The sequence below is a fragment of the Ambystoma mexicanum genome, chromosome 2p, assembly GCF_040938575.1.
Source record: "Ambystoma mexicanum isolate Mex_15411 chromosome 2p, UKY_AmexF1_1, whole genome shotgun sequence".
NCBI lineage: Eukaryota > Metazoa > Chordata > Amphibia > Caudata > Ambystomatidae > Ambystoma > Ambystoma mexicanum.
In genome coordinates this window covers 664631798-664656801 of record NC_090923.1, presented here as the reverse complement: position 1 = coordinate 664656801, position 25004 = coordinate 664631798, and the positions used below count along the sequence as shown (strand labels likewise).

Below are 25004 nucleotides of genomic sequence, written 5' to 3'. Positions count from 1 at the left end.
CTAACCTATCTGCTGTCAAGAAAAAGTTTTACTTGCCGTTCTGACTGCATCTGTAATGAAGAAGAGTTAGATTCTCCTTTTTCTTTTTCTTTTTTCTTCTTTCTTTGAAGAAAAATGGCGGTGATCATTACAAATGAATTGTTTCTATGTAACCTTGGTTACATTTTCATGTATTACCAGGAAGTAACAACCATCATCGAATCAGCGGCAAGTACACGCCCCCAATAGGGATAGAACAACCAATAACGAATAGGCTATGTCATTCCAGGAATCAGACTTCTTAAACACTTCGTCCGAACGAAGGTGAAAGCTGACTGATTGCTGCACTAAACATGCTGCCGTGAACATCAACGGAAAGGTAAGCATCAGCGCAAACACCTTAACAGCAAATTAATAGACATTAGCCCATAGGTAGACTGTTAGCATTTAACACTTGATTTGTGCATTTTAAAAGAATGTACTGACGTTTCGGTCCCCCGCTCCCTCACTCGAGGAGTTTTCTTTATAACCATGAGGCCAGTGCAACATGATTTTTCAATCACGTTTAGCACGTTTAGTTAAAGAAGAAAAATGGCACATTTACAAACAAAATGTTTGATTGACTGAGCTAATCGTGTTTACTCCAGTTAATTCAGTGAAACGCGTTCGAACCTTCGCCAGTAAAATCATGTCATTTTGACTCCTAAACCATTTCTTTTCCTCTATTACCTTTCAGAAAAATCTTTTTTCTTGACATATATTTGTCACCTAATCGAATCGGACTCATAATATTCAATCAACGCCATAGAAGCCACTGAATATAGTGCTGCAATTGCATTTCCTCTGGCTGAACAAACACAGATGCAATCCTGAAATCACACTCTGGATGAATTCATTCAGGCTGTCTAAACACAGATGCAATCTGTTAAAACAAATGGTAACAAACTCACAAATTGGTCTCTGAGCTACCAATTTAGAAACCACTCTCAGTGATACAGATAATCTATGTCTTTAATATAATGGCTAATTTTGTCATTTACCCTTTGCATTTAGAATATTTAATGGTGAAGAATCGCCCCGACCGCTCTTTTTAGCAACCACGGATAATGTTAATCACACATAATGTGGATCACACATAACAGCAACGAAGGGTCTCTGTTCTGGGGCACACTGTTCCTGCTCCTTCTTAACCAACTAATGTGGTAAGAATCCCATTTATGTTCAGGTTTTTCGAATTAAGTAGTCAATCATAATGCTTACATGAAATGCACAACATCTACCTTTGTAGTGAAAGACAGCCAGTATGCATTTTTTGAAAAACATCTCTTTTGATTTTCCTTTTTTTTTTCTGTGTGTTTGCCTCCCTCACAGGGAATGTTCCTTTAAATAAAATGCCCCGAGGAAGGCGTACTTTTGAAATTCAGGCCCAACAGGTGGTCGCGCCGAAACGTAACAGAGGTCAACAGAAAAACCATTTGGGTTTTTTTTTTCTTCTTCTTTATGAACTTGAAATACAGAAAGATTCTTTTTGACCTCAGAGCCAGCTACTAATTACTGTATTGTAGGTAGGCAAACCTGTCTTGAGAATTAAGACTCTGAAAGACTCTGAATACTCTCAAATAATTTGATTTGCATAATTAACATTATAAACTGTTTCTTTGTTGCTCTATTGTCTTTTGTCATTTAAACATGTAATGTTTTTGCTTATCTTTTAACAACTTCTCCTTATTATATTTTTTGTTGTCAAATCACTTGTATTTTTTAAAAAAAACCTTTTTATGAAAAAAAGTATTTCCCCAAAACATGAAATAAACAAAATTCAAAGACTTTCTTTCTCCGTTTTTTTAATTGTGGCTGACTGTTCACTTCAACTACAAAGGTATTGAAATATTTGAGATATCTAACGATACTCAACACAAAAATTAATTGAATTTATTTCACTATGTGGGCAAAATAATAATTTCGCTAGCGGACTTTTGGAAACCCAATGTATGTATACTCCATGCAATAGTAGGCATAGCTCAGAGGAACAAGCGTGCAAAATTTGCTCAAGCATAACCAAATATATTAAGCCTGCAAATGAGTCCAACTTGTAACCTTTCACCCAGCCAGGCAGGTTTTTCAAGGAAGTATTACCCAATGCAGGCCTGATCATATTATCCATTTCCTTGCTCACTGATTCTTTGAAGGTATTGAGAAGGTGTCTTCCCAAATATATCAATCAAAGCACCTTTCATTTTTCCATAACCTTTTTTTGCTCAATATAACTCAAATCCTTGAGTGTTTCAAGACAACTTTGAGGCAATTTACCCATCAGGCATAGAACCTGTTCCATGTTATTTTGTCCACCCTCACTATAAGATATTTAAAATGATTTCCAACACAACAAAATTTCATTTTCTTCCTTATACTCATTCACCAACCCATTGAAATTCTTAATGAAGGGCTTCACCTCTCTGGCTGGAAAGGAAACTTTCGGCTTTGTTTGCTTCCAACTCCAGCTTGTTGATCTTTAGAGTGAGCTCCAGTTCCTTGACTTTATGGTCTCTCTCCTTCTGCCTCAGCTTTGGGTTCCTGTAACTTGAGATGCCCCAGTTTCAGCGTCTTCCACTCTATGTCTCTTTCCTGTTCCTACTGGGCAAGTTGGGCCTGCTTAAAATCCAACTCCAACTGGTGCACTCTCAGGGCAGCCTTCTCTGTAAGGTGTGAGACAGGCATGGTATCATGAGATGGACACAGACACAAGAAATCAAGTTTGTAAAACGTGTATTAATTTGAGTGGGGTTTGGAGACTGCCTAACTTGCCCTATCTATGCAATGGGATTAGTCTCAACCATTAAACTAAGTCAAAGGTAGTCAAATGTCTGTCAGTCAAAATAATAAAGATGTCCTTGTCAAACCCATGCTTGCCCTCAATTTCTCTAAAACAATAATGTGTATGGGATTGAATCAATGTAAAATTGTAAGTCAAAGTAATATCAGGATGACACTGGAGCTTTTTGACCGCTCACCTCCCAAAGCTTGAGCTACTCAGTGACTTTTGGTGACTTAAACAGTTCACCAAAAGCTTCTAATAGTTCCCTCTAAAAATATCTCTCAATTACTTCTTCTTCACAGTGTTACACAAAGTTTAGTTCAAAACAAGTTCCATCCACAAAGTAGGTAAAAAGAGGCTTTGTTTCTCCACAGACTCCGAAACCCTTATTATCATCTTTCTCAGTTTGTCAATTGACCTTTTCCATTGGTCCATTCCCCAGGCTTGAGCTACTCGGGATTTCCCAAAGTTCAAAGTTCCTCAGATTCAATAGTTCAAAACAAAGTTCCTTCAGGTTACCAAGAGCTTTCTTTCTCCAGAAGCCCTTCTTGTCAACATCTCTCAGAAAGCTCACATTTTACAGTTAACAACTTTAGGGTAAACAAGATTCTCTCTCACTCTAGCTTCTTCCGGGGTTTCCTTCCACTTCAATCTCAACACTCAACAGTTCAATAACTCTTTTATCGGATTCCGCAATGGGGTTCCCTTCTCCAACAATTCAACAACTTTCAACATGTCTTCATATCAGAGACTTTCAACAAATGCACAGTATTCCTCGTCCTTGTGCAGGACCACTCCAATACCTAGGCTTTCACAGGATCGTGCCCACGGCACTTTATCAATTGTCACAAACAAGTTTGTGCCCAAGGCACCTTTCTTCTGTCTTTCTTCTCGGGTCCCTCTCATCCACTTGGTTTCGGGTTACTCTCACCCTTTTCACTTTCCACTTTTCTCTTTTCCATCTCTTTTTCTAGGTGTCACAATATAACTTAATATTCCAGCTTCAAAACAGTCTTTCACAATTTGGTTCTCTATTTTGATCGCACTTCGATCGTCACACAGCTCCCCTTCACTTCAGGGATTTTCACTTTCATTTTACAGAGACTTTCGATAATGTGTTGTTTCACACAGGACCACTGTGCTACCCTGTTTCCTATCATTGCTCATTTCACAGTTCATAGCTAATTCTTGAATATTTCTAAGTTTGTCTTTTCAGTTCATGTGCCATAATGCCTTTCACTTTATGCATTGATTTCTCCTCTTTTCTGTACTTGGCTGCTCTGCCACTGTTCCCGCACCAGCCACCTTCAAGCTACTGAGTTTCTCTATCTTTCTCATGAAACTCACCCATTGCGCGGCACTACGGTCACTCATCCTGGGATTCTTGAGTCGAGGTCAGAGTCTCATCTACTGCCCCTCACACATCCCTGGGACTGTTACACACGTCTCAGGAGAATGAGCACTGGCTTGGGCACTACCAGCAAATTGCAGCTGTCCCTGTTCGGGCTCCTTGGAGACACGGCTCCGTCGTTACACTGTGCACCCCCTTTACACACAAGGTCAGCGTCCTGGCACTCCGTCCTCCTCCAGACTCACCAGGCTTCTCCCAGCTGCTGCTTCTTTATCCTGGCTTTCACGTTCCATCCAGCATCCCCAGCTCGCTCAACTCTCTGTGTAAAACCACACCTTTTATAGTGGAAATGAGAGTTAAGTGGAGTCAGGTGTGAACAGTCAATGTTAAATGCCTGACACTGCCTGACTCTATTAGTGGACCAACCTAGAAGGAGTTGGTTGTAGTCTTCCCTCTGTTTCTTAAGGTGGTTTTCATAGGTAATCCTCACTACTCTCGGTCGCCTCTTCTTTGTCCCAGTATTAATTGGAAATTGGGAGATGGTGATGGAATGAGATTGAAAATATCCCCTCCAAGGCATAGGGGAATACGCTGCCTTGCTACTTCATGTGGGGATCTGTTGGGACTTAATAAGAAAAGGGTTTGGTATAATCCAATTTCTATTATTCGAGCGGGTGTGGTAATTGTAATCCCTGGATGTAGGTTTTTGTTTCCCTTGGCATTTTAGGGGTTTGTATTTCCCTTTTCTTGAGCAAAAGTCAAGGGGTCGAATGTGGCCTAAATGAAAATAGCCCATGAAGGCTTCATGGACTTCTTCCTTCTCACCTGTTGTCCCGTTGGCATACCGCATCTTACTTGGAGTCTTCCCATGGGCGTAACCCCAGACTACCCTACCCAGCCAGGTTATCCTCCCTCACTCGTCCACTCCAGGGTTGGAATCCAAAAGTGATGGTCTTCCCCCACTCACCTGAATAGAGGATTCTGTGGGTCTAGATGGGAGAATAACCCCAGTTTTCTCATAGCGCCTATAAAAGTAACCAAACCCCATGTTCAAAAAGCAAGGTTGATACAAAAGAATCCCCATTACACTGCACTGTAAGGTGCTGTGTGCAATGTTAAAAGTACAAGGATAAAAAAACGGAAACATAGTTCCCAGTACTGATAGTCTGAAGGAATGATCAATTTAAAAAAAACAATGAACAAAAGTCAAGGGGAGTTGAAGCTGAAAGCTTTACTTCCCTTAAAAAGGTCAGGTTAAGAGGTTAAGATAAAAAGAGCAAAAAGAATGGGGAAACTATGGAGGGAAAGTTTACAAAATGAAAATTTTGCCTAACAATCAGTCACAAGGTGAGACACCCAATTGTGTTTATTCTATATCGAAACTATATATTTGTCTGGTACTGGAAATTAATGTAGTCCTCCTTGAGCACATTACAAGCATTGAACCTTTTTATTTAGTAAAGCTTGGGCTGGGTGAAGTGTTTTAATAAATATTTACGGCATAGTGGCCCATTTGGCAAGCTGCAAAAAGGAGGAAATGGCCACAGTAGATACTCAAACAAACTATTTGGAATGCTTTATGGTTCAGAAATGTCTCATAGGGGTACAACAAACTCACTATTTTGCTGCCCACACATTGTGTGATGGGTAGCTCCAAATTAATAATTTCTGACTCAATATAGTTGAAGGATATTTATAATCCACTCTGTTGCTACACTTTTTTTCCGAAAACAAATGAAAATTCCCACATGGTAAAGTATCCATCATGGCACAATGGTGGTAACTGTTCTACCGAAAAGAGAATTCCTTCCTTTGGTTTTCATATAAAAATTGTCACAGAGTTGGTCTTCATCTGCCCCAGTCAATAGATTTAAAATTGGCATTTATAGATTCATGTGGGGGCATCAGGTATGTCAAATTTGCACATGAATTCAACTCACTGTGAAATGATTGGCGACCTTCCCATGTCTGGTCCCATATTAGGAAGTAATCGTCAATATTTATCTATCAAAGATGGTGATTGGTTTCAAGCAAGTTGCAAAAAATGGGGGCAAATCAGGGCTTGCAAAATCTACTACTCCACTCACATTGGCAAGGAGATTTTATTAAGGGTGAGTACCATTTTCATGGTACTCAACATTTCTGGTGAGTATGGGGTTGTTTGAAACTTTTATTTGTTTTTACGACAAACATTGCTTGCAGTAAATGGCAAATAAAAGTTTCACTGTTCATGGCTGGTCGTTTGGTGGTAGCATTGCACCAAATATGAAGTGTCCTTATGGTGACATGCTCCACATTACTGAAAGCACTAGTAAATATGTTGTCACCTCTCACCATGTTGCGAGTACATTTTTCTTAGGTTGCGTATGTAAATTAAGGAAATCATCCTGCAGATCTAGTGGGATTTTTAAGGATTTTCTAGGCGTGCAAATGTAGGTCCTGTGCTAGTCCCAAAAAATAAGACTAAAGAGAAAGAAATTCCTTGTTAGAACCAGGGCAGTCAGACCAAGCAGACATTCTGTTAGCACCATTATCAGATGATTTTTCCCTTAAAGTAGCATTCTTAGCAATTGTAATGCTTCATCCCGATTCCGTATAAACCCAGGTTACATGTATTTCTCGGTCTTCAAAAGTCCGATTTTCCAGGATGTTTATCGTTCGGATGTAGTCCATAACATATGAGGGCAGCTCCACAAGAAAGGGACATTGGAAGTGATGAACATGACAAGGGGTCTGATATAAAATGTAGTATGCCCAATACGGTGGTTCGACCAGGTGAATTTGTATTTTGGATAACATGTAGAAGACTGCTAAGCAATGATTCTGTGGTCAGTTTTCTTGGGGCTTAGTTCCTGGTGGCATAGGCATGGGTCTGTACCTAATAAATGCAGCCTCACCCTCTCCGAGGAAGCATATTTCCTTATGAGTGGTGCAAGGTATTTTTACTACTTTTGGCATTATCTGCACCCTAATGATCATCCACGAAGGATTGGTGGGATCACTAATGCTATGGATACATTTGGGTTGCAGGCACGAAAGGATATGATTATGACTATGGTATATGGTGATATATTCCGCAAATTTAAGGCAAATACAATGAAGGATATAAAGGCGATCAACATTCGCCTGTGTTGTGGCCCTCTTGATTAGTGCATGCAGTTCCTGGATGAATTAATGGTTCTGTTAAGAGATACCCTAGCTCTGTGCAGCAGACAGTGGCAGGGGATTTCCAACTCTGGATTCACGATGCTTCAAATGAGCTTTCCCAAGAATGTCACCATCACAACATGGCTATAGGCCCTGTCAGATTGGCCAAGGGTCTCACACAAGGCCATTGGCCGACCTTCTCTAACTGCAAACAGTTTTCCCCCCCAAAATCCTTACTGATCTGATTGAGACCGGCCCCTGGAAGGAAAAACATCTCTGAAACTAACTCCTCTCTCTTCGGATCCCCTGCACCCTCCTCCTGGTGCAGAGCATCACCTCTTCTGACCTTGGCTTAACGTTAGTATACCTTGTCTTTCCATTTGGTTCCTAACTTTTGTGCCATACCCCCACCCCCACCTGCAGAGCCCTAATCATCATAAGTACTACAAACTATTTTAAGAACTTTTTACTTCACACATTTATTTTTTTGTTGCATTTTTAAAGCTCTCACACAGCCCGGGGGCATCGAGGCGCTGTTAACGGAATGTGGGCCTCATTACGAGTCCGGAGGTAACCTTCCGGTTTTTCCGGCTCGATTACCGCCTGGCTCGTTTTACCATTCCGCCTCCATGATTCCAGGAATTACCGGGGCATTACAACCCCGGTGACCTGGGAATTCCGGAGGCGGAATTCGGTAAATCCCCATTCCCATTGAGTCCCATATGACTCAATGGGAATGGGGAGCATGGAAACACTGGCACCATCTCGTGATGGTGCTGGTGTTTCCTCGTCCGCCTGCAGGACTCGGGATCACCCGGTATGGAAACAACGGTGGCGGCGGGTTTACCGCCACCGTTGTTTCCATACCGGGTGACCTGTAATGAGGCCCTATGTCTTAGTTGCGTATTAATAACGTGCTTAGCGGACCTGGGGATTGAACCTGTGTTGTTTTGTGTTGTCTTGTTTCCAAGGTGAGCACATTTCCACTGAGCTATCCTCCCGGGGCATTACAGAAGTGCTTTGAAGTAATACTTTGGATTGCCACCTCTGACCTTTCTAAGCCTCCACTCTCAACCAGGTCCTTGCACCAGAACCAGAAGTCACACTGCAAGTTCTCCACCTGGAAATCAGAAAGAAGACTCTTTGCTATGCTGACCCAAAAACCCAGAAAGCAAATCTGGAATAGAGGTGCCAACAAATGGTTTGAGAAAGAACTGAGCGATCTACAAGAGAATAGCTAGACAGCTTGATGTGTATTGTATTTATTTCTGAACATGATGTTTCAATAAGACAATCGTACAGGGAAATCCCACAAGCAGGAGCATTAGATTGGGAATGTTTGAAGAGTGAACCATGATCTAGGTGATACAATGTGACAAGAGGACCATAAGACTGGGAGTAGAAAACAGAAAAGCAAGGTAACATAAAAGTGCACAGTATTTACAGGGAGATATCAGGTTTTTTACAGGGGATGCTGCATTTATATGCACTACAGTATTTTGATTCTGACTGCGGTGATGAACTAGATAGCAACCAAAATAGAAGACTTTACCGCCGGGCCTGGCAATAACACATTATCATAAAATAGAGGAAAGAGACTGGCGCTGGTTGTGAATAAGTCACCTTTCTTTTTCCATGAAGTGACACATGGTCCATTCATAGAGAAGAGAGGCCTGACAGAAGGTCATGAAATGGAGGGTAAGGGTGTGTTTGGAGGAGTGGGAGCAGAGGGTAAAGGAGGCTACAGGTCTGGAACCGGTTAGGGATGTGTTGCACGAAAACCAGCGGGAGAGAGGACAGGACCCTGGGTTTCTGCCCGTTAAGAATGATGGTGTAAGAGACAAGAAGGTGGAATTAGCAGGACTTAACATCAAGGCAGCGCTGAATAAATGAACGAGAGCCTACACTGCTGTGAACCATGTGCGAATTCAGGAAAGAGTGGAGTGAATACAATTGGGGAAAAAATATGTCAGGAAAACGCAACCAAGGAAATGGGGTCGGCTGATCCATATAGATCCATGTATAGTGCTGGGAAGGATGAGTGCAATTGTGGGTGTTGGGGTGGGAAAGTCCTGGATAAGGTGGGTGTCCTTCAAGTTGTAGATGATGGAGCTTGAGGACCTACTTGAACACATGAGTGCTGGTAAGAATGTTGATGTTAGGTAGTTCCCCCTGGTTGGAGCAAGGAGGGAGAAGGACCAGAAAAGAGAGAGACATGGTATGGATGGGATCAAGAGCTTAAGGAGGGTGCTAAAATAGAAGGTGCGTGAATGGGAGTGGCAAAGAAGAGCGAGGCCAGGTAAGTTCATTCCGGGATGTGATGACTAGGAGCAAACATCTGAAGAGGGACCAGTTGTGTTTAGTTAGCCAACTAGTGTGGAGACGGTCGGAAGAGATGAGAGAAGATGGGGAGAGATTGTAGACTAGAGAGACTATGACAATTCCGGTAACAACGAGAACAACATGGAATACAAATGTATACCAGAGACTGGGGAGCTTGAGAAGGGTACCTGAATAGGAGTGGCAAAGATGACAGAGGCCAGCTAAGTCCATTAATGGATTTGAATAGTAGTAGCAGAAATACATTTGGAGAGGAACCAGTTGTGCATAGCCAGCTGGTGTGGAGGCAGAGGGGTGAGATGAGAGAAGACATGGAAGACTGCACACTAGATAAACCATAGCATAATAAGGTTGCCATAGAGGGGAAAGTACACCATACAGTCTGGTAGAATAAACCTTTCCCCATACACGGATTTCTGAGTAAAAAAAATGACAATTCTACAATGAACGAATCCCAAACCAGCATCCCCTCGACCCTCAAAGTAGTTGAGATTTTAGCAAACACATTCTCCAACACAACTGAAGCACTCCAAGCTAAAGTGAAATCCCACAAGCCCTTGGTTCATCTCTTCACCTCACCACGAACCACCCATCAGCGTCTTTCATGGGTTGCATGCCCGCGATGGTGGAGCAGGTAACAAAACTGCTAACAGAGAGGTAAACACCCATCCTGCAAAGCAAGCCAGGCCGCCTCAATATCTGCATTGTTTAATGTCTCCCTCGAGACATTAGATTTCAAGTTTTTTTCATTGATTTTTTTTATTTTCAGTGTTCACATTACTTTATGTCATCCAACTTCACTTTAATATTTGAGTTTTCTCTTTTTTCTCTTGATATTTGAGTTCCCTATTTTCTTTATTCTTCGTATTTGAGTTTTCTATTTTCTCTCTCATATTTGAGCTCTCTATTTTCTCTCTCCTCTCTCGTATTTTAGTTCTCCATTTTCTCTCTAAACACTTGTTTCCCCATGGTCTATTCCCATGGTTCCTCAAGAGAGAATTCTGTCTTTTTCCTAGTTTCCTCTCTCTCTGTAGTCATTCCAATCTCCTTTGTTTGTCTATCTTTTAGGTGTTAACGTGTTGTGCTCGGAGCTACCGAGCATAAGAGTTGAATACCAAACAACAAGCAGTTAGCGCACCGCAACAGGACGCAGTTGGGAGAAATACGTTTATTGAAGATTGAATCGGTCACAATCAAGGTGTCCTAGCGTGCAGACAACTGAAAATTAAAAACAAATAAAAGGGTTCGCCCAGGATAAAACCCAATAATTGACCTGAAATGTTAATATTAGTCTCCCTTGAGGCAGCTCACATCACATCCCTACCTATCTGAAAATGGAGATGGTAACCCCTCCCATGAAGAACCTGGTACCTGGTGTCAACCCCAACCTCCTGGAAAATGTGCCAAATGTCAACCTTCCAATTGGCCCAAGCATTATTGAAAAGATTACTATGCAACAACACCAACAATATAGTCCCACTCTCTCCTGTACAATCACCAGCATCACCATTCAGGATTCAGACCCAAACGAATCATCAGACAAATCCCTGCACCACAACCAAGCAGCTCCATTGATTGCATTTGACCTGTGGCGAACCACATCGGCTTCCTTGCCCATCAGGAACGCAGCAATATGGATTCCTGTGCCAGCCCTGACATTTCTGTCCTCATTCCAGAAGGACAGAGGAACTCCAAAGCTTTCCTCCTACCCTGTAGAGTCTGCCAAGCATTCCTGCTTACTCTCTGCCTATTTAATGCCTCGGGAGGGGCCACTCACATCCCTGCTGGAAGACTGCTTTCCAACTGTAGGTTGTCGACACCCAAAGGCTGTTTAGTCTGGAAAATAACAGGTTTATCCACCCAACCAGCAACAGAGCACTTACAAAATGTGTATGACTGGATGGCTTAGGGTGACACTGCCTCAGTGGAAAGAAATACTGAATTCTAATGTTTGGCTCACGAAAACTCAAGGCACTCCCAATCCTATGGCGGAAATTGATCAGTACCCTCCCACCCCCCACCGTCTTCAATAGCAGACGTATTGTGAGGATCTTGGGGATTACCGTCAACACAGAGCTGATATTCAACAAAAAAAGGGTGGGATGGCAGGTCCTGGGTCTAAATAGGACAGACCACATCTTGCCCGGCCTTAAATCTCTCCATTGGTTCCCTTTAGACACCACAGGGAATTTCCTATTGTTGTGCTACACACACCAGGGGATCTTGAACAAGGGTCCCAACCAAGTACCTGTCTTCGGAACCTCTCCAAAACCTACCCACTAAAAATCTCAGATTGACCAACGGTGGATGCATCCGGATTGCTGTACCAACAAAGCCTGCAGCAGAGGACGAAGGTTAGGGGTGAGAGAAGGTTGAGGGTCATTAGGCCCAGACTCTTAACCATAAAATACCCGAGACTCATTGAAAATCGTTTGCGCTTCAGAAATGGCTTCAAACCTTTCTATTCACCAAAGCTCTCCCAGCCGGATCCCTTGCTCGTCGTATCCCGTGTAGACGGGACCCTTTTCTGTAACTCAATGCTCGGGCCTGCCTGGGCCTACCGACACTTTCTCCACCCTCGATTTGTGCACAGCATCCAACGCAGACTCCACAGGACTGCGGACGCTGGCCTGTTGTGAATGATGCTTTTCACCTTCCCCCTTTTTGTTTCCTCTCGTTTGTTCCTCTTCCACTCCTGGTCTTTCACTAGCACTCTGAAACGTTTTTATTTGCTGTGTAAAACACCACAGATAAACGCATAATTAAATAAACTACTTTTTGGGGAAAATCACAGAATCACTCACCCCACTGCACGCCAATGTTACTAAGCTCTGCCCATGCCTAAACATGGAGGGCAAGGGGAACATGTGCTCCCCTTGCCCTCAATGAAAGACCACACCTGGAGCCGGCGGAATGGGATTGGAGATAAGGCGCTTCTATAGGTTAAGTCTTAGTTCACAGGAAACCCGCCTGGCCCTTCACAGGAACGGTTTCTGAAACCACCCAGCGATTGTGAAAGAGCCTCCGCAGGCCACCCATCGTCTGGGCGATGTGGAGGCTTCTGTTCTGTGGTTCTCCGCGAATAAAGCTGATGTCACGCTTACTCAATCGCGCCGTTAAACCCATTGCGTAATCATCCAACAGCAAATACACCAAAGTGCACATCTGTTCACAAGTTGCTTTTTCAGCCACCTCCTTAGTTGGCGATGATAGCTTGGGCCAATCCGTACTCTCACTCAGGGGGCACCACATGAACCCATATGCTTCACCCATTCTCCTGCCTCTCTTCCGACCATCCTATGATTCTCATCTCTGACATCTCTCTTCCATCCAGCTCAGATTTTTCTTGCTCTCGCCAGCCTTTTACCTCACTCGCTTGCCCAGGGGTGGACTGAGAACCAAAAGAGGCACAGGACACTGTTTTCAAAGTGGCCCCATATTACACATTTTCAGCGAGCCCAACCCTTTTCCTATGAGAAAATGTGGAAATTAAATAGGTTACCACACAAAAGAGGCCCAGGATGCAGAGGCCTACCGGTAAATCTGCAGAGTTCCCTCCCTATAGGCCAGTCCACCCCTGCTCTTGTCCCCGCTCCCATAACCGCCTACCCATGTCTCCTGGCCAATGCTTCAACTGAGATAGGAAATTAGGGTTTTAAAGGGGAAAGTCCTACAAATAACAAAACAATATTTGGGGGCTGGTACTAAGAAGTGTTGGAGCCCATGAATAGCAAGTAACCAAGCAACCTCTGAAAGAGCTGTGTCCTATGTACACAAAGGAGTTGCCTAAAAGGCACTGTGGAGTTGTTCTACCTTGTGTGAAAGGGAGAAATAACTGTTAGAAGAGTGTTAAACATAATAAGCCCCCAGTCAAAAAATCTACTGAAGAAAACAAAATCACATTAAAAAAGATCAATGCACAGTTCTATCCTGTTAAAGTAGCTCATGGTGTTAAGGTGCATTCTGCAGAGATATGCTTGGACCCCACCAGGTTTCAATTGCTCGTGTTAGTAAGAGAGCTGAAATGGTTAGTGTGTCGTCCTCAGATCCCCCACCATAACAGATTATGTTCCCTTTTCCAGTTCACCCTCGCTCCCCTCAAAACTGAAACATTCACTCTCCACTTTACTGTCCAATAGAGAAAAACATATGAAAAGGTATTTTCGTTGAGTGGAAGGAATTCCAGTTTTTTCCCACTGTTCTGCCACATGCTTTGTCAGATTTCTTTTTGCCATAAAATGTGTTTTTTTTTTTTTGTTTTTTTTTTGGGCCTGACAAATGAAACTGCAGGAAAAACCGAAATTTAAGGCTGCAAAACATGAAATTTCTTTTTTTACAAACGAAGTTTTGAAAAAAACTATTTTGCCTGAAGCTGCAAATTTCATTCCGCAGACGAAATTTGCAGATCGGGTGAATTTTGCCCAGAATTCACCAATTTTGCTGTGGAAGGAAATTCTGCCATTTTGCCGATCCCCTACTCACAAAGCCTCGAACCAGTCCCGTCAGCACACTCGGGCTGACAAGTATCTTGCCAAAAGCATTGCACAGTAGGTGTTTCAATATGGTTGTAACCACTGCAAGGTGCCTCGCTGTGAAAGTCCTTCCTTTAAATACCTGCCCTCTAGCCTTTGGCGACAAGGCCCACCCATACATTGGTGATGCCCAGACCAAATCAGGAAGGGGGCAGAGAAGACAATTGTTTGCACTTAGACTAATTTTAAATTAAGATGATGTCATTTGTTATATGTGATGAATTGACCACTGCTTTGCAGGAGTACAGGCATATTTGGCGAATACATCTCCTACTCATCTCCACACTACTACTAAACCTACAGTGATCTCAATCATGAAGGTGAAACAGGCTCAGCCCGACAGGTATAGCTCCTCTGCATCTTAGGGTAGCACATGCCGAGGGCCGGCTATATTTCCCAGGAAGCATGTGAGTTGGTATAGAAGGAACCCAAACGGGAGTAATTGGGTTGCAAAATAAAACATGTGCAACCAAAGTTCTATAAAAATAGGATACTTTAATTGATTTAGAAAATACACACAAATAAAAAGTTTTTGGGCTAATGTGGAACTCTGGGTTTTTAAGACAGGGCTGCGCACAGGCAATGATTTCAGCAGCAAATGTCAAGATCATTGAATATGTGATTACAAAAGTTACTGAGTGGGGTCTTTCAAGTCCCCATTGCGCCTTGAAACACTTGTGTATAGGCGCGTTATAAATGCCATATCATATCATATCAAGTCACTAAAATGTCAAACCAGGACTCCAGGTGTTTTTAATGGGTCAATTCGGCATTAAGGCGTTTCGATTCTTTGATTTCAACTAGATCACCAGTGTCAAAATGGTCAGGTCAGCTTGAGGCAGACCAACAACATGGTGCAGTCCTGTAGCAGTGATCCGCTCGAACTCGGATGAAGAAACCAGGCAGCAATGGGTCGAGTCGGCAGTTGATCGCTGGTTTGAAAGCATGCACGATATGATGCAGTCCCTCAATGGCTATTGGCTCAAAAATGCCAGCGGGCAGGCAGAAATGGGTCAAATAAGCAGCTCAACAGCGGATCAGAAAAGGCAGCTATTGTCAAAGACAGATTCGGGTGCTTGCAGTAGCTCAAAATGCACCTTGAAAAGGTATGAAAGTGGGAAAACATGGTCCAGATCTATATAATGACTATTGTGTGATGGGGGGGTACCACGTCCAGGATTCCGAGAGGCCAGGTGAGACCTTTCATCTGCACTTCCAAACTAGTAAGCTCTTAGAGAACACTTGCAGGGTTTGGCCACCTTCAGTGAGCAGGAACCTAGGTACTAGCAGTCTCAGCTGCAGTAAGCCTGGGACAGCCGGCAGGTCACCCCAAATATTACCTAGGGATAATTAGGATGAAGAGCTTGCCTCTTCCTTGGAGATCTTGGTCTTCACCTCTATGACAGAGGTCTTTGCAGCAGACTGTGCTCCCAACCAGGTCCGAGGTGGATCCTTCTTCTTCAAGTGCCCAAGGATGAATCAACTAAGGGGTGGGTGTCTATCCCCTATATAGGCAATCATCTACATCAGAATGGTCCCTGTCTTGTCTTCTGTAAGGGGTTCAATCCAGGCTGTGGTTTCTAAATATTCTGCTTGGTGATATGACACCCAGAGTGCTGTGTCTTCAGTAAATCGAGCAGGGGTACAGGAAGTTGTAAGACCTAGGAATACCCAAGATAGTGGAACCATTCTCTTACTGGGGTGCACTTACCTACATTACTGTGCCCCTTACAATGCCTGCCTACTTTAAATAGTCTCTGTTAATTGCCACCTTTGTGCGAGTTCTGTGACATGGCGTGACAGAGCCTGGCCTTTGAAGGACTGAACTGCTCCCTTTCCCGGAGGGGAGCAGTTTCTGTCATGGAAGATGACATCCCTTTCCCAGAGTAGGCAAAGGCTGCAGCTGTGACTAAGCTCAAATTGGGTGAAAATCAGTCTCAGACAGTGAATACACAAGAGGCCATGTCAAATAGGACACTTGGACTCAAGATGATAATAAAATGATACCAAACAATATTGGCCAGCATTATTGTGATCCCAGAGAGGCCACCATGTCATAACCAGACATGCCTTAGATTTAGATTTGTGATCTGCTGCCAGATCCTGGGTCCCACAATTATGATTTACTTTAGATCAGGACTGTTAATGGCAGGTCCTGGTCTTGAAGCTCTCTGCTCCAGCACTCTATTGGCAGGAATGCACATGTCACTTTGTTCCGCCATGTGGTCAAACTACAAGGAAGCTGCTGGGAGGTGTCAGTAGACAGGCCCAGCAGAGTCACATGCTTCATAGACATATCTACTTGCATCATTTTTTAAATCAAAATGAAAAAAGATCAGGCTATTCCACCTCACAACCATTCTGCCATGCAACTCCCAGACATAAATGGTTGAGCACCACCATTCTAAAGGCCTAGCTCTTCATCAGAGTGAAGCTATCTACTAGGGTCATCTGCTTTGAAACGCCAGATCCAGGCTCGTACTGGATATCCATGTTAAATCCATGTAAGGACATGAACTACTGCACCAACTGTGTAATTTCTCCCCTCTCTCCATTGACCAACTGAGATGTGTGGGATTTCTATGGACCATAAAGTGAGACCCAGAAATGTACAATTTCTGCCTGTCTAGGGTCCAAACTTCTGCAGAATCCTCCTTTTAAGTGTTGCCCAGTCTCTCTAAAGTAGGTTACAGGTTGTTCTTCTGGGCTCAACTGTGCTAAACAGCTACAATTCCAAATACACAGGCACCAGTCTGGATAATGAGTTCCTGTCCATAATCTGGAATCTTTACCACTGGGACACTGCACAAACAATCTTTAAGGCTCTGAAAAGCTTTTTTGAAGCCAAGAGTCCAAGTCACTTTCTTTGGCATTTTCTTTGACATTAAATAAAAGGGAAGGGAAATGGTCCTGTATCCCTTGATTAAAGAACAAAGTCACGCCAACTAATGTCTCACCTGGGACTGAGGGGTAGGAATATCCCAATCCTGAACCACTTGTACTTTTGCCTAAAGAGGCAGTTTCTTGCAGCCACCCACTTGGGATCCTACGTGCATTGCAGTACCCTGCCCTCTAGCACTTTAAAGCTTTTGTAGAGAAGCCAGCAGTCTGCATAGTTTGTAGCACCCACTTGAGACGAGATAGATGATCTTCCAAGGTGTCGCCAAAGTCTGCAAGATCATCTAAATGGACTATGCTGAATTCATCGAAGCCAGACAGGACCTCGTTTACCATCATCTGAAAGGTGGCAGGGGAATTTTTGTAACAGAAGGGGCATAACTGTGAACTGGTAGTGCCCCTCTGGCATGGACAATGCTGTCCTTTCCTTTTCTCTGTAAGCCAGGCCAACCTCCCTGTAACCGGCTGTGAAGTCCAAGGCATTTGTGTACTTGGTAGCACATAACCTGTCAATTAGCTCATTTGCATGAGGTATGGGGTGTGCATCTGTCTTGGTCACAGGATTGAGCCCTCTGTCGAACACAAAAACACAAACTTCAGTTTTCACATTGCTGGGCATTTTAGGAACCAACACCACAGGGTTACCCCATGGGCTAAGGTATGGCCCAATAACCGGAGATCTATCATCTTGCAGACTTCCTCCCACATGGTGTTCTTCATTGTGTCAGACATCAGGTGAATTCTGATCTTCACCGGTTTGCAGTTCCTGTGTCAATGTCATGGAAACACCAATCTGCATGAAGTGGAGACACCCACAAACTGGCCTAACAGACACTGGCATTCCTCCAATTGCTGCCCTACCACTCCCTGCAACTCCTCTATGGACCTACATGTGGCTTCTGTATGTGACGAATCTGGGACGGGATCACTCTCCTGTTCAGACTCACCATCTGACACGAGAGCCAAAAGCATGTCATCCATTCTGTAATACATTTTCAGCAGGTTGATATGAAAGACCCAATGCATCTGCCTGGGGGCCTTTGTAACAGTTGTGGAGTTAACTTCAGTGAAGTTTTGCAGAATCACACAGGTTACTTATCATCTTATCCTGAAGTGCACTGGTTTGACAGGTGGCATAATCAAGACCATCAGTCCTGGAGTGTCCTGTGTCTCAGTGGCCTTCTGGGCATGCCTGTGTTTCATCAACTCTTGGCTAGGCTTCAGATTTTTGGTCGACTGTTCCATGTACTGGGACATTCTGGAAGTTAACCTAAGTACATAATCAACTGTGTCATGGGAATTAATTCGTCGGTTACCCTTCTTGGACCAGACTTAGAGGATCCCTAACAGGATGGCCAGACTGAAAAGGGCTGAACCCTACTCTGCTCCGTGGCACCTCGCAGTAGGTAAACAGGAGGCATGGCAGGAGAACATCCATGTTTCTCTCAAGGTGCCCTTCCAAGTCACCCATCATGCCTTTCAGGGTATTGTTGAATCTCTCCACAATCCCATTGGTTTGGGGGTGAAGGCTGTACAGAATGTTTAAGCAGCTCCACAATTCTCTCTCATCACCATCATATATGTAGATATGAAGTTGGAACCCCTCTTTTTTCAGGAAAACCACATTTGAGAATATCACTAACAGAGCCTTTGTTTTGATGCAGGCGTTGATACTTCTCAAGGAGTCCGCTTCATTGTACCGTCTGGCATGGTCTGCCACTGCCAAAAAGTATGGGTTCCCTGAGGTAGTTTGGGGATCCAAAGGATCTACATTGTACATCCCTCTTCTCTTGAAAGTCTGCCCAACCACTGGTAGTGGCATTAAGGAAATCTTGGTCGCCCCACCAGACTTGCCATAAGCTTAGCAAGTATGGTTGGAGCACAAACATTTCTCAATTCTATCACTCATCCGAGGCCAGAAAAAAAGGGCAGACAATCGGTCCGCTGCCTTGGACATTTCTAAGGGACCTGCTTAGGAATATTGTGAACCAGGTCCAATAGGAACTTCCTATGGCATTGAGAATCAACTAATCTGGGGTCGCCCCCTGCTTCAGAATTCTTGGGCTCACTGTACAGGAGACCATTCTCCCGGTCAATCTTGAACCACTCAGGGGCCTCGCCCTGAGCCTGTTCCTCTGCCTTCTTCTGCAGATCTGCTAGGTTGGGGACGTTTTTCTGCACCTTGCAAAAGTCAGTTTGACTTGAGCCTCCAGCTAAGGTTAACTCACTCAGTTCTGGCATACCCGGAGGTCTGACACAAATGTATCCTCGATCTCGGGTTCTGGTTCAGCGCAAGTAGGCAATCCTGAGATCACTGAATCCTGTGCCACTGCAGTAGGCACATCAGTGGCCACTGGCCCATCCCCCACAGGAGCAGGTGACTCAGTGGGCTTAGCTACTGGACTAGGTGAGGTCTCTGGTCTCTCACAGTCTCCTCACGTGCTTCTTCTCTGGCTGCCTTCTTGGTCTTTGATCTTGTGACCACTGTTTGGGCTCAAGAAGGTCATACCCCAACAGACCTTCTACTAGGATAGAGTCTTTCACTGCTGCGCAGCGCTTAGAGATTTCTCTCCTCCAGCCTATCTGGTACCCACTGTTGCCAAATACTGTTGCCATATGTGGTTACAGCAAGTGTCTGCATGTTTCTGAATTGTGTTCTTCAGCACTCTTCCCATCCTCTGGGTCCTCAATAGAGTCGCCACCAGAGGTGTTGTCTGCCCTAACATGAACATGACTTTTCTAGATCGGGCCAAAGTGTTTTCTCCAGGAAAGAGGGGAATTATGGGAGCTGCAGTTCTTGCACATTGGGGTTTCCCCATTGATCCAAGATGCTTGGCTTAGGATTCTAGTTTCCTGTATTATCTCATTCCCTGGTCAACATGGAGAAGAGCACGCTGTCACTTTGTCACAGAAAGAAATTGATTGCTTCAACACAAAAGCAGGCGGAATTGAAGACTTTTGGAAAAGAAACTCTGAATTATTGAGGAGCAGTAAAACATGCAGCATTTGAAATACTGCATGTTTTATCACCACCACTTGAATGATGCCCTAAGTCTCTTGCTCATTTCACAATAACAAAAGAAATGACCTTGGATCAAAAAGTCTGGTTCCAAGAACTGCCTGGGTATTGCATGAAATTAAACAACTGAGAAAAGAGATTGAGAGCAGAGACGTTTTTTAGGAGGGCAAAAGGGGCACTTGACCAGGACCACCACATTGGAGGGGGCACCCTCAAGGCTGCCTGATCTAAAGTAAGATTCCATTGTTCACCAGACTTAAATAGCACACGCCAGGAGATTTTATGGCATGCGGAGGAGACGCTAAACCTATTACCTGTCTGTTTTGACAAGTACATTCTGCCTTGATCAATTAATCATGTAATGTTTCTGTGTTCACTGGGGAATACATATGTTGTGTGTTCCATACGGCACAACTTCTGTAACATTCTTTCCTTCCTGTGGGAATTATGTTGATCATGAGCAATAGCCAAAGTTGAAATTTATAATGATAAATTGAGTGCCACAATGGTTCAGAAGTTATCTCAGTGTGTTAAGCACTCATTGCAGAGATATGTGTTCATATGAAAGATTAGAAGAGCACATTCCAACAAGGCTGGCTGAACCTTGAACCTTTCCAGGTGCTATTATCAGCAATGTTCCTGCACCGGATAGGGGTTGCTATAAAAACTAACATGTCATTCGTATGGTAAAGGTCTAGAAATTGGTTTGTTCAATTGGAACGTTCTAAAACCTAGGCAATCCCCTCCAAAGAGGAACATAAAGTGTTAGTCCAAGAGGTGAATAAGTATCCAAATTCAAGACTGTGGAACCAAAGTGTTCATGCTTGTATCGTGGCTTTGCCAGCAGATGATAGTGATCCTGATCAAATCATATAATATCTCTTGCTTTACTGTGCTGTCTTCTGTGAGGTTCGCCCTCTTGCATGCTGGTGGCATCGTATAGCTCATTACTTGATATTTCTTCTTATGTAGGCCATTTGAGTGGAAGGGGTGGTAGACAGGAGAGAGCGGACCAGATGTTGTAGGCCTTTGGCAAGCATATTTTAAGGTCTGCTCGTTTGACACAAAAAAGTTTTGCTTTTTGTATAAAAGTCAAAGGTTTTTCTGCACTTTTATGAATGACAATTTCACTAGCCATTGTTTTAAAGTATTTAAAGCTTAAAAGTAGAAAGACATACCTAGATTAAATCTGTTAAATCACATTGATTGGTATGCTGGTACTTATATACTTCCCTTGATGATGGAGAGAATGAAGCTAGAATTATTCTCATTTTGCCTAACACCCTTCTGTAATATTTTGGTTTTAAAAATTGTCAGGTTTGGAAATGTGATGTGTGTACTTTGCTTGTCCGTTTTATAAAATTAGATTGTTTTAGTACATGGTAAGAGCTGGGAAAGAAAGTGTTCAAATGCAGGAATTCCATAGTTGGCACGAATACCAGCTTCACCCCTTAAGCAATGTGTGATCCTGGGCATCTCATTTAAACTTTTATTGCCTAATCTCTCAGAATTGGCAGTCCCTACACCTTTCAAAACTGTGAACCCTTCAGAGTGATTTCCTTCTCAGGGTATGATCTCCATAAAAGCCTCGCTGATGGTTTCACTAGCTATACGGTTGCTTCCACTATAATAGTGAGCATTGATATACTGCACACCAGAGGCACTTGTTCCCTTGATCCCTAATGGCAATATTATTTGAAAACCATGTCCCACTTCTAATCTCAGTCTATGTGGATAGAGACACCTTCCTGGTAGTTTCTAATCTGCATTCACTAGCCATGCTATGAAATGTGTAGCTTTCTCCTTACTTACAATTGGTCTACTGTATCCATGCTTGAGTACGTTTGCATTCTCTGAGGCAGCTAATGTGAGTCTCTGTCTATTCTGGGTTACATGTACCTTTTACATACAGGCCTGCATTAATACTACAGGCTGCATATTTTCCCGGATGCTATTGATAAAAAGTATCCTGTTTCTATACTAGAAGAGAAGTAACCTTTTCGTAGATTGCTAATGTTGGCCTTCAAATGCTATTTGTTTATCATTCTGATTAGAGCAAGAATGAAGAGGGTAAGGGGACAATAAACATGCTTATTTTGAATGCTGCGAGGCAGCATATCAACATATAGGTTATGATCACAGTGGGGGGGAGGGTGCCACCAGATATTCTTGATCACTTAATTCCTTTGGTCTGGTGGAGGGGGGCCCCAAAAATGTCCATGCCCAGGACCCCAGAAATGCTTAAGATAGCCCTGATTGAGAGATGTCAAAATCATGAACAGAGTAAGTATGCAAAGGCAGGGGTCTATGATCCTACCCTATATTCAGCAGTATAATATACGAGCACATGATCAATTCGCAAGAAAAAATGCTTGTTTGCTATGAACAGGCATTGCAATCTTCCATTGGCTCACAATTTGCCTGGAAGGAAGGGTGGGCTACTACCACACGTGCAACCAGAAGACCAGAGAAATGGTACCACCTGTCATTTGGAGAAGATAATCTTAAAGCTGCTTAAAAGGGAAACATTGATAATGACAATGATGTTATGGTGTTTTCACTGGACACCCCTTTAAGAAGTTAACTGAGGATGTAGCACGATACCAACAGGCCGCCCAGTACACCAAGGAGAAGATTCTTTGGAATGGATATTAAGGGCCTCATTATGAGGATGGCGGTAAAGGTATTATTGACACACGTAATAACACCACAGGGGGTTGAGGGGGCTATAGCCCTGGGTCTTTTGGTTGTAGTCCCAGATAGAAGCTCAGGGACTACAACCAAAAGGCTATAGCTAGCCTCGAATACCACCAGCCCTGGCATTAGCATAGCCCCTGATCTTTTCCAGACCAAGCAGCACCCCTGACACCACCACTCTCCAATGAGGTCCTTTGGGACAGCAGAATGAAGAGTAAAACAACTCCCATAATCGGGTGATGAGTAACCATTACCACTAGCAGTAACAGTAATTCAGTTTGGCGGTATAAACACTGCTAATATGCCAAACCCGATTATCCACTGGAAAAAGGCTTTGTATCCCAGGGTCCAGCAGATATTACCAATGTAAAAAATAAGTCATTCCTCTTTCCCTCGGCTCCTGCTGCTTCTCCTCTCAGCTTCCAGACGGGATGCTATGTTTTAGCAATGTTTTATACGTGTATTTATAATCTGACATGTCCTAGAAAGGTCAACGGAGCGCAAGATCTCGATCACACCCATTTTACCCTTCGCCAGAGGCAGTTACTCTGACGCATTCTATAGCCACTTGCCAAAAGCATTCCGTCCCATTTCGAATCCTGTGTTTCCAGATAGCCGTCATATTTCAAATGTATGAAACGGTGGCGAGTTAAGATCACTTCCGTGTTTTGATAGACTACAATGATGATCGATTTATGCCCTTACTCGATCTGCAAGCTCTTCTAGGCGTTACGCACTTTCTTTGGCAAAGGCCCAGAATGTATACGTTCTAATGAATACGTGGCACGGGCACAGCACGCTCTGATTTAGGATTTCTCATGAGTCCAAAGTGCCTATTAGAGATGATGGTTCCATTGTCAAGCAGGGGATGGGAGGTGAAGGAGGGGCCGCATTCCTCTTACACGTATGTTCCGCTGCTATAAAACCTGACTGGCCTCTTTATGAGGGGGTCATTAACGCGTTCCAATCGTGGAGCGAATGCGCGAAGCATGACTTATCACCCAAGCTAATAGATAATCCGAGCCTCCCAGCGCCCTATCAGAGCTGGCCACCTCCAGATCACGTGCTCTGACTTAGTGTATGTTTACCTAACAAATGCTGCATGCTCCAGGTAAACACAGGGCGGGACCGACAATGGAGGATTCCAAGCTCATGGACAAACAGTGCCCCAGAGACAGTGGTAGAAGTGTACCGAAAAAAAGTAGTGGAACTGTGGTCTCGGCTGGGGAGAGAAGATGCAGCAGCATAGTGCAACATGTGTAAGGTGACCAGACGTACCCGTATTTACCGCTTGTTCCCGGTGTCCCACGAGTTTCGGGAGTTTTAAAACCCTGTCCCAGGATTGGAGGGACGGGTGGCTGCAGTCCTGGTTTTTCCCGGGAAGCAATTAAGAAATCCTTAAATCGCAGCGGGTGCCACTCGTCCTGCTCGTGTGACTGCTTTTCACTCACTCATTTTCTCCCCTTCCCCATTCTGGCCGCTCTCGTCCAAAGATAGTTGTATACCTGTGCACACACTCCTGTAACATACCACCAACATAGAAGTAGGACTGTTCGTGTTTACTGTAGTCCTACTTCTATCTCTATTGCCTGGCCCTTTTTTATTTTTTTATTCTGGCCACCCTAAACATGTGACAAAGTGTTGCGGCTGGGGCATTGCAGTAATCAAAGTGGCTAGTAACTAAGGTTCCTATTACAACTTTACGCTTGCACAGGGACATGAATGGACAAATTCTCTGTATCGAATGGTGAATATGGTCGTAAAAAGTAGAGGAATGGTAAACAGAAAAATAGAAAAGTAGTGGAACACCACTCCTGACCATTCCTGCTCTTCGTTCACTGCCCATAGAGATCAACACAGTCTCACTGCAGGCGGGATGCAGGCTGGCGCTCGAGCGCTCATATCACGCTGGATCCCACATAGGGGAGGTTTGCTCTCCCATTTCCCACCATTAGAAGGGCAGTTTCCATCTCCATAGAGTTCACTGTGTCTGCCATACTTGCCCAAGACCATGTGAGCCGCCCTTGTTTGAAAGCCCCGTCTGTCCCGCTTTAATCAGATGCAGGTCAGGCACTTCCAGAATATATGACACGTTTATCTCTGGATCGCTCAAGTACAACAACACATCATCTGCATACATGGACACCACGTGCCTTACCCTACCTATGTCTATACCTGCATCTCCATATTCCTGCTGTAAATATACCACCATAGGTTAAGCTGCTA

The 25004-nt window shown here is 43.7% G+C and overlaps 1 long non-coding RNA gene across 1 annotated transcript; it reads left to right on the top strand.

The window, feature by feature from the left end:
* The first annotated feature begins 265 nt into the window (after positions 1-265).
* Positions 266-1805, top strand: LOC138565914 (uncharacterized). Its single transcript, XR_011301700.1, has 4 exons — positions 266-358; positions 716-916; positions 1033-1181; positions 1351-1805. It is a non-coding gene; the product is annotated as an uncharacterized lncRNA (long non-coding RNA).
* Positions 1806-25004: the final 23199 nt, after the last annotated feature.